Consider the following 10,705-nt stretch of genomic DNA (forward strand, 5'->3'; position numbering starts at 1 on the left):
AGGTAACGGCGCCCACCTCGGCGGGGGCCGTGGAGGGGCCTGGCAAAGGCCTGGGACCGCGAGTCTGGGCGCCCAGCGAGCATTTGTGGGGTGAATGAGCGGAGGGGTGCGCTGGCTGGGAGGCCTTCTTGGCCCCGCCCCTGCGGGAGGCGTGGCCTTGGCGGTGCCACCTGGCCTTCCTGGGCCTCCACGTCCTGCTCCGTGAAGTAGCGCCTGCCCCGCTTCCGCCGCCCAGTGCACCGCCACGGGAGCAGGAGACGGGGTGCTTTTCCGAGGGTCTTCAGCCCCCCAAGGTGCTCTGCGCCGTCCATGCGGGCGCTCCGAGGCCGGCAGGGCCCCCACAGGACACCTGCTCTTGGGTTCTCTGCCTCCGCCGGCACCCGCCAACGATCCAGCCGCACAATGCCGCCAGCAGCACCCTGCTTCGCAGGCTCCCGGCCCCCGCGACCCCACGACAAAGCTCCAGCGTCTCGCGGGGCAGTCAGGCTGCCGCGGCCTGGTTCAGCCGCAGCCTCGGCTTGAGGACAGCGAGGCCATTCCCGCAGGCCTCACCGGGGCCACTCCTCAGAGTGCCGGCTTGTTTCTAATACCTCCTCCTTCGGGAAGGCTTCCGAGTGCCCATGCTGTCGGCTCCTGGGCTCCACAGCCCCACAGCTGCTGTGTCCGGCACCACCCTCTCCCGAGGGCCGGGGGAGGCCAGGCCAGAAACAGACGTGTGCTTTCCGCTTCACCAGCCCGCGGATTGGCGCTGCTCTCCTGACGTTTGTTCACTTTGGGTGGGACGGGCCTGCAGTGGCCCCGTAATCACCCGGCCGTCACGCTCTGTCATCTGAAATTCAGCCATAGAGCCAAGATCTGTAGGAAGATGTCCCAGGAGCTGAACCCCAGCTCAGCCACTTGTCAACTCTGTGACCTCAGACAAGGTGCTTGATTTAAGCGTCAATTTCCTCATCTGAACGATTGGACATAAAAATACTTACTGGGCACTTTGATGTTTGTAGTTCGGTTTCATCCCCCACATGTCCCCACCCGTGATAGCGCGTCTAGCGCGTCCGCAGCAAATGCTGGCTCCCTCTCCGCCCCTCCCAGCCAGGCACCTGGGACCCCACCGTTCCTCCGGGAAGCTTACCGCGCGCCATCACTGTTCCCTGACAGCAGACCCCGCACGACTTAATCTGTTAGGTGACGTGAAGTAATGTAAAGCAGGGCTGCCTGGCACACGCTCAGTAAGGGATTGCCCGGCCCAGGGCGAGCTCTGCGCCCGCCACTCTGAGCTCTTTGTATCAAGCAAAGGCTGGACTTGCGGATGGTTTCAGAAGACACAGGCACCAGACGTGGCATCCGAACGTGCCAGCCCAGAAGCCACGGTCAGGACAATGTCAGGCCTGGTCCCAGCGAGCAGAGAGGAGGCCGAGGGGCATGGTCACCTGGCCTCTGGGGCCTCTAACAGTGTCTTAAAAGATTAAAGCAAATAGTAAAGATCAAAAGGGGGTGTCAACATGATGGACTGGGGCCAAGAAAGAGCCTCCTACGGAAAACAGCTAAAAATTGTGGTCATCATACTGAAAACACATTCGCGAATGTGTCAGGGAATTGGCAGGAAATTAAGAAATCCCCAGCCCGGCACCTGTGTGTGGGAAAAGCCAGGGAGGTGAGCAGTGCGCTGGGGCCGGCTGTCACTGTGAGTGAGGCTTTGGCCCAAGTCTTACAGAACCAGAAGGAGGAAGGCAAACCCCAGGGCCCCCCAGGTGGGCGGTCTCATGGGAAACTGTTCCTTGTTAACTTGGGAGCCCAAAAGAATATGCCTGAGTACAGGGTGAACTGAAAATACCCCCTCTCCCACTCAGGGGAACCTTCTGATTCCAACCCAAACTGGCCCTCCTGTGAATCTGCCATCCCCGAATGCCTCCCCAAACCTCGAGTCATTCATTAACTTGAAAGTGGTCCTGGGCATACAGCGTGCGCGCACACGCACACACACGCGCGCGCGCACACACACACACACACCTGCCACCACATACCAGACATTGCACAGAAGTAAACACATCCTTTCTGGAGGAATCCACTTTTATCCCAGATCTCCAGGGGTTTCTATAAGGAACATGAATAATTCAGAGTCTTAAGAGAAAGTCATCAAACACACAAAGAAACAATGCACCGTGTGTGTGTGTGTGTGTGTGTGTGTGTGTGTGTGCGCGCGCCGGAAGACACGAAACCAGCCAACCTAGGCTTGAAAAAGAATTAGATATTGGCTTTATCAGACAGATTGTGAAATAAGTATGCTGAATATGCCACAAAAAATGAAAAAAAGATTAAAATGAGTAAAGATCTAGAACGTCATAAAATAATCGAATGGAACTGCTACAACTCAACAACAGAATTGAAATTAAATACTTAATGACTAGCTTGAAGAGCAGATCGAACCCAGCTCGAGGGAGAACTAGTGAATGGGAGGTAGAGGGGAAGGCGTTATAAAAAATGCAGCCCAGAAAGACCGGAAACGAGCAAGGGCCTTACCACGGAGGACGGAGCGAGAAGCTCTCACGCACATCTAACCAGAGTTCCTGGAGGAGAGGGTCAAGAGAACGGAGAAAAGGCAGTATTTGAAGAGATAATAACAACTGAGAATTTCTGAGAACCCATGAAGACAAAAATCCACATATTTAGAAACCCAACAAGTTCCAAGAAGCATAACATTTAAAGGACACTATAGATGTATCTTAATATAGTTTCAAAGACTGGACGCAAAGAGATGATTTAAAAGGAGCTAGAAACATAAGACAAATTAATTACCCTCAAAGAAGTGGCAATTTGGTAGCTAAATTTTCATCAGCAAAAAAAGTCCAGAAATCAGTGGAATAATATCTGAGAATGTGCCGAGTGACACAAATGTTTTTTATTAGGTGAAATAGCAACATTTTCATATGAGCCAAAATACAAAATAGGGTTTTCCATCACCAAAACCGAATTAAAGGGAGTTCTGAAGAATAAACTCCAGGCAGAAGGAAATTGATACCGGAAAGTCAGAGATGCAAGAAAAAAGGAACAAAGTGAATGAATCTAACATATGTGGGTGAATCTAAACAAAGATTCACTGTAAAAATAATAATCACTGTGAAGCACAGAGTTAAAACATAATGGACTCAGCACGTGTAGCAAAATAACACATAAATGATAGGGGATAATCGGAGTCAATATTTTCTAGGGTGCTTCAAGTTCAAAGGTTCAGGAGGACGGTAAAGATATTGATTAACTTAGATTTAAGCGTTGGTGCTTTAATTATGGGGATTTCAATTTCTGGGGTAAGTATTAAGAAAATGAGAAATTGCATGTGCAACTTCTAAACTAGATGCTCCAAAAAATGAAGTAAGGAAAACTAATTGTTCAGTCCAAAAGAAGACAAGAAAGCAGAGAACAAAAAAGAAAATGGCCAAACAAAAAAAAATCACAACCATAATGGTGTTATTATCTTTATATTGCAGTCGAGAAAAATGAGGCAGAGTGGTTAATACCAGTGGAATAATATCTGAGGATGTGATTAATATCAGTGGAATAATATCTGAGAATGTGCTGAGTGACACAAATGTGTCACTCAGTGGTTACAAAATAAGTTGTAGAAATAAAGTATTTCAGTACTTGCAATAAATTACAATAGACTAAATATCCAGATAAAAGATTAGACGACGACCACACAATGTTTACAAGAGACGCTAAAACATAAGGAGCCGAAGGGTGAAATAAAATGGAGTAAACGATGTACCGGAACCATCCTAATAAAAATAAAGCCTAAAGCAAAAATTAAATTACTTCTAGAAATAAAGGCAACATCGTGACGATAAAAGCAATAACTCACCAGGACGCGATAATAACTCCAGATCTATATGCAACCAATAATAGAGCCTCAAATACATAAAGCGAAACCCGATAGAACTAGGAGGTAGAATAGACGAACCTCTCTTCGTAACCGAAAGAGCAACAAAACAAAAACTTAACAATGTCGAAGATTTGAAAAATTCGATCAGTTAACAGATTTATATAGAATACTTCACTCAACAGCTGTAGAAAGACATTTTTATGAAACACCTGTGTCAAGATTGGTTCTGTGGCCCAGTATGCAGTTAAGGACTGTTGTCACACAGATATATTGTCTGAACCCGAAATGCTTAAGTTAGAAATCAGTCACCAAAAACAAGATAAGTGTAGAAGTTTCATGTATTTGGGAATTAGGAAACGCTTCTAGATAACTCAGGGTCGAAAGAAGAAATCACCATGTAAGGTAGGAAATATTGAAATTGCACAATAATAAAAAAATATATACAAACCTGTGAGATGCAGATCAAGATTTAGAGAGATGGCTTATAAACTTAAATGCTTATATTCAAAAGAGGAGAGTGTGGACGTTAGTGTCTGGGCACTGTCCCCTGGAGCTGACAAAGGTGGCAGAAGAGATCAATGAAAGCAGAAGAATATAATAAAGATAAGATAATGAATTAATAAAATAGGGGGAAAAAACACAATAGTAAAAAGTCAAAGGTTCTTTTTGGAAAAGGCTGATAAAATTGAGAAACCTCTGACTGGATTAATAAAAAAAAGAAAAGGCACAAATAACCACATGACAAATAAAGAGGAGACATCAGATACTGCAGACAATCCCAGGAGGATATTATAACAGGAAATTAGGGAGAACTTTATGGCAATAAACTTGAAAACATAAATGAAATATAAATTTTCTAGGAAATGTAATGAAGATTAAAATTTATGATAATGAGTAGAAAAACTGAACAAATTCATGAAAGAAATCAAATCAGTAGTTAAAAATCTTTTCAAAACGAAATTTCTAGGCCCAGAAAGTTTTTACCAGGAAATTCAAGAAGCAAAAAATGCCAAACATGCGCAAAATATTTCAGAATGTGGAAAAAGAGGAAAAACATTTCTTCATGAGGCCTGCATAACCTTGGTATCAAAATTTGACAAAGACGGCGTTGTCTGAACATTTCAGGCTAAATCACGTTAACGTAGATGCAAGAATTTGCTTTGAAGTATTAAACAGATTCAGTGGTATGTGAAAAAGGTAGCGTATCATGACCAAGTTCTACCTATGAGAGAATGCAAGGTTGGTTTTATGTTGAAACGGTATCAATAAATTCACCACAATAACAAAGAAGAAGAATCATGATCATCTTATATGATCATATAAGGGAAAAGTCCTTGATAAAAGTCAATAAGTAATACCCTTTCCGAACTTTCAACCTTTTCCCTCCCCCACAAAATTCTAGCAATCCAGGTCCAAGAGAGAGTTTCCTTAACCTGATAAAGGGATATCTATGAAAAATATACATAAAGCAAACCCCGATGTTGAAATGTTGTAGGCTCTCTCTTTAAGATCAGGAAAAGCAAAGATGCTCATTACATCCACTTTTATTCAACAATGTATGAGTGGTCCATGCCGGCACAGAAACGCGAAGAATGAACAAGTAAAAGGCACAGGAAGAAAGAAACAAATCTGTCATTATTTGCACGTTATACCATCTATTACATTAAAAGCTCATAAAGAATTTTCAGATTTATCAGAATTAATCAGTGCTCGGCAGAGTTGTTGGCTACAAAATCAATATAAGAACAAAACCACAGTGTTTTGATACCACAGCAACAAAGAGCTAGAAAATAAAATAAAAGTGATTATTTATAGAACTACAAAATGTATAAAGAATCTTAAAGAATCTGTGGTAAGCAGAATAATGGCACCCCAAAGATGTCCACATCCTAATTCCCAGAGCCTGAGAGTATGTTGGATTATATGGCAGAAAGTACTTACTGGCACATTTAAGATTAAAATTGCTAATCACCCGCCTTTAAAATAGAGATCATCTATGGCCACGCCACCCTGAACGAGCCCGATCCTGTCTGATCTTGGAAGCTAAGCAGGATTGGGCCTGGTTAGTTCTTGGGTGGGAGGTCACCTAGGAAGACCAGGTGCTGCAGGCATAAAAAATTTTAAAAATAAGGGATTGTAAGCTGACAAGGTCCTTGCCATCTGTAAGGTCAACTAAGAGTTGTCTTGCCTAAAAAATAAAAAAATTCAAAGAAAGGGAGATTATCCTGGATTATCCAGGTGGGCTCAATGTATTCTCCAGGGTCCTTAGAAGAGAACCCGGGGGGGTGGAAGCATGAGAAGAAATCAGCCTGATGTCCTAGCTCTGAAGATGGGGGAAGGGGCCACGAGCCATGAGACGCCTCCACCTCTAGAAGCTGGAATAGGCAAGGAAACGGAGTCTCCCCTACAATCTCCATGAAGAACACGGGCCCGATGACACCCTGATTTCTGCCTAGTGAGACTCATTTTAAACAGCCACCTTCCAGACTGTAAAATAACAAATTTGTGTAGTGTGAGCCACTTAAGTTTGTAGTAACTTGTTACAGCAGCGATAGGAAACTAATACAGAACCCGAGAATAAATCTTTACTATGCAAGACCATTATGGAGACAGTTATAAAAATCCATTGGAGGACATTAAAGGTCTAAGCAAATAGTTGTAAGGCTGTCTCACAAAGATGTAAATTCTTGCTAAATTGATCTACAGATTCGGTGCAACATCAATAAAAATCTTAATTTCTTTTGGTGAAACTTGTCAAGCTGATTCTAAAATTTATGTAGAAATGCAAAGACCCAATATTCACCAACATACTCTTGAAGAATAAGTCAAAATGTATTATAATGTATTATAATGGTAAACAAGTAGACATTAGAATAGAAAAATGGACCGATGGCTACCCCAGAAATGACTGATGCAGAGATAGACACATGATGTGTGAAACATTGCTATCACATCCCAATGGGAAGATGGTGGACTTTTCCTTAAATCGTGCTTGGAAAGAGGCACTGGACCCCACAACACACCATATGCAAAAATCTATTCTAGGTTAAGACTTCAATGTAAAAGCCAAACTATAAAAAAGTTAGAGGACATTATAGATCCGTTTATGATCTTGAGTTAGGGATGGATGTTTGAAATGAGAGACAAAAAACAAGTCATAAAGAATGATCGATTCTGCTATGTTAAAATTAAGAACTTTTTTCATCAAAAGATGAAGAAGGTGGAAAGACAAGTTACAAACTAGGAGAACTATCAGGAGGGTCTGACACTAGAATGAGATGATTCGACCTGGAAATAATGTAAGTCACTTTCCTTCACAATCCACAGAGAAGAGCAAGCTACATGGCGCCACCTGACTGCAAATGGGGCGTGTGTCCTACAGGGAGGAGGGAGAGTGGGCTGTAGTGAGGACCGGAAGTCTCTACCACTCCTCGTAAAGCCAAACGGGACATGCCCCCATGACCCAGCATTTCCACTCCCATGGACATATTTCAATGAACACTTAGCGGTTTGTGCCACGTGAGTCATGTACCAGAACGTTTATAGCAGAATTTTTCACAATGGAAAAAAAGGACGTAAATCTTCGTGCCATGCTAAGAATGGAATGTAAATACATTGAGGCATATTTGTGTAGCAGAGTACTATATGTTGGTGAATATACAGAAACATAGATGCACTTCGAAAGCGTGGTGTTGATGCAGTAAAGCAGGCAACAGAAGAATGCACGCAACACGGTTCTAATTACGTGGAGTTTCAAAAGCAGGTCAGCGTATTTACTAAGGATACATACACAAATTGTCTTAAAAAATACAATAGAGACGAGCGAGCAGTTGACACAAATTTAGCATTGATTCTCTCTGGGTAAAGGGGAAGGATGGGATTTGAAAGGGGTCAACAGGGGGCCTGGGGAATTAGATAATGTTCCATTTATTCCCGTGGACAGTGGAAACTTAAGTCTATGCTTCTCTCCCAAAATTGAGATGTTCAATTCAGGCCTAGGTGACGAGAATTGCCAAAAACGTGGCTTTGGGTGGAAAAAAAAAAGAAAGATCCTTTGGCACTGATTCAGTAAACCCATAAAGAATTCTTCCCTTCTCCCTTCCACCTTTAGAGTTTAGTTTGCCATTTCAAACCTGCTGATTAATCGCAGAATGTTCCTGGCAGCTGCCCAGGCCGGCTCCTCTGAGGATGGGGGAAGCGGAGCCCGCAGGCAGCGGCGCCTGCAGCACCATGGACAGCGCCAAGGACAGCGCCACGCAGCTGGCCCTGCAGAGAACAGTCCTACCGTAACAGGATCTCAGAGATGGGCGACAGAGGATTTCAAAGTCATGCCCCAACACACCAGCAAGCTGGTGGCAGAGCACGAAATAGAACCCGGGTCTCCTGATAGCTAATCCTGTGTCACCCCATTGCTCCTGGCTTTGAGGAAAGGGATCAGAGCCCCCCACGAATCAGGAAGTCACCAGGGGACTTCCACATGTGGCTTCCACGTTTGCCATTAAAAGCTTGGGCTTTGCAGCCAGTCTCAGCGGGGTTTCGATCCGGACTCTGCCCTCGCCATCTGAGTGCTCTCGGAAGTCGCCGCACCTCTCCGAGCCCCCGTGTCAATCATATCGACTCCCTACAGAGCTGCTGTGAAAGCTCGGTGATGTTAGATGTAGTATACGCCCCGCACATGTCCTGTGCTCTGGTGCTCAATTAAAAGCAAGCAATTCCTTCATAGCCTTTCCACCGGTGGATTTCGAATCAGACCGGAATTGTTTCTATGGAATGTTTGTAAGATGTCGAAACAATACTACCTTTTAGAGCCTGTTTTTAGAAATAAACCCTGTAAAATTTCCATATAAAACCTTCACGTTTGCTAATAGACATGAAGGATCCTAGGGTCTTAGTTCTGTCCGGTCCTGTTCGTCTGAGCCCCCTGATCATACGTCCTGACTCCATCGTGCCAAGAGATGCTCGGAGGAGAGGGCTGACAATATGCCTACAAAATGTCCCCGGGGCCGAGGGTCCTGTCCAAACACCGCAGTCCCGCAATAAACCTGAACGGTGATGTAGTCTGCTTTTGATCAGTTGCTGGATTCCATTTGCTAGTATTTTCCTGAGATAGGTTCACTTCCATTCGTAAGCGCCCTTTGTCTGTCGCTCCTCATATTAAAGTAAGTCTAGGTGCACAGAATAAATAAGGAAGTTTCCCTTCTGTCTTTTTCTATGGCCCCAGATAGTTCAAACAGCCCTGGAATGATTCGTTCATTAGAAATGAGATAAAACTCAGCTGTGAGCCCGTCCCGTTCTGGTGCCTTTCACTGATAGACCTCCAATCACCTTCTAATCTCTTCCACGGTAATTGGTCTATTAAAATTTTCCGTTTTTTTCTTGGGCTGATTTTGGTAATTTACTATTAGTAGGAAATTGTCCATTTCCCTGAGGTTTTCACAGAGTTGCATGTGATATTCTGTCATAATTATTTTTTATCTCCCCCGTATCTGTAGTTATACTGGTATGTCTGCCTTCTTCATTCCTAATCTCGTTTGATTTTACTCTTTCTCTTCATTCTCTGTAATTGGACTCATGAGGGTTTTTTTCTATTTTATTAGCCATTTCAAAGAATACGCTTTTGCATTTACATATGCTATCCACTGCTTTAAAATTTTTCCTTTTTCATCAATTTTAGTTCTTTATAATTTTTTTCTATTTTATTTCTTTTGTTGTTTCTTTTCCTAATCTCTTGCGACAAGTACTGAAGATGATGCTATGTTTAGTCTTTTCCTCTTTCTAATGAAGGTGTTCGGGCTGCGTTTCTAAGCTGTGCCAACTTGATTCCATGTGTTTTAATATGAGGCATTTTTTGTTGTGTTCTGTTTTCTAACTAGCATGTAATTTCTCCGTTGATTTTCTTTCTGATCTAAGAGTTGTGTGGGAATGTTTTAAATTTGCAGGTAATTAAAATGTTTTTAGCTCCCTTTTTATTATTTATTTCTATGTATAGGATGTGGCCAGAACATTAAGGCCTGTGAAAAACGTTTGTCCTGCATGTTTGAGTTTGGTGACGTTTTCTTACTGACGTATTACATACTGATTTTCATCAATGGACTTTGGGCATATGAAAATGTATTCACTATCTGAAAATGTATAAAACTGTATATTACATATACATTCATATTTATTGGTTGCACTATTTAATTCTGGTGTTATTACTTTGTTGTTTTAAAATTTCAAAGTTACAGAAAAGCAGAGAGACAAGTACAATGTATATATACAATATATCCATCTGCAAGATTCAGCAACTTTATACATTTTGCCATATTTATTTTCTACTGAGATATTTAAAATTAAATGACAGGTGTCATGGTGTTTCGCCCCTAGATACTTCAGTTTGCCTTGCTGATGAAGAAGGATGCTTATCTATGTAACCACATCCCATTACTGCATATGAGACAATTACAGGAATGTAGATCTTTTAGAATTCCATCCATTTTCAAATTTCCCTAATCATCCCTAAAATAACTCCTTAAAATCTGATTTGTTCAAACTAGGATCCGATCAGCGATCATGCCGTACAGTGGATGGCTTCTTAATTTCTAATACTTTTGTGTGTTTCTGACAGTTGTACAGGTGTCTCTCACTGTATTTTTATCAAGTTCTCTTTCCTAATATGTTTTGCTTGATGTATTTCACTCTACTTAAAAAAGATAGGCTTACGGCTATCGGTTCTTTCATTGTATAATGTTCTAATTTATCACGTATAAATATTTTTAAACTTTTTTGAGATTAATATCTGCCAGTCTTATTTTATTTTCATTTGCTTTGTCCTTGTAAACATTTCCCAAC

At 42.6% G+C, this 10,705-nt stretch overlaps 1 pseudogene; it reads left to right on the plus strand.

Moving 5' to 3' along the window:
* Positions 1–5,866: 5,866 nt before the first annotated feature.
* LOC111732295 lies at positions 5,867–5,985 on the plus strand (annotated as a pseudogene).
* The last annotated feature ends 4,720 nt before the right edge of the window (positions 5,986–10,705 follow it).

This window comes from Pteropus vampyrus, unplaced genomic scaffold (genome assembly GCF_000151845.1).
Source record: "Pteropus vampyrus isolate Shadow unplaced genomic scaffold, Pvam_2.0 Scaffold438, whole genome shotgun sequence".
Classification (NCBI taxonomy): domain Eukaryota; kingdom Metazoa; phylum Chordata; class Mammalia; order Chiroptera; family Pteropodidae; genus Pteropus; species Pteropus vampyrus.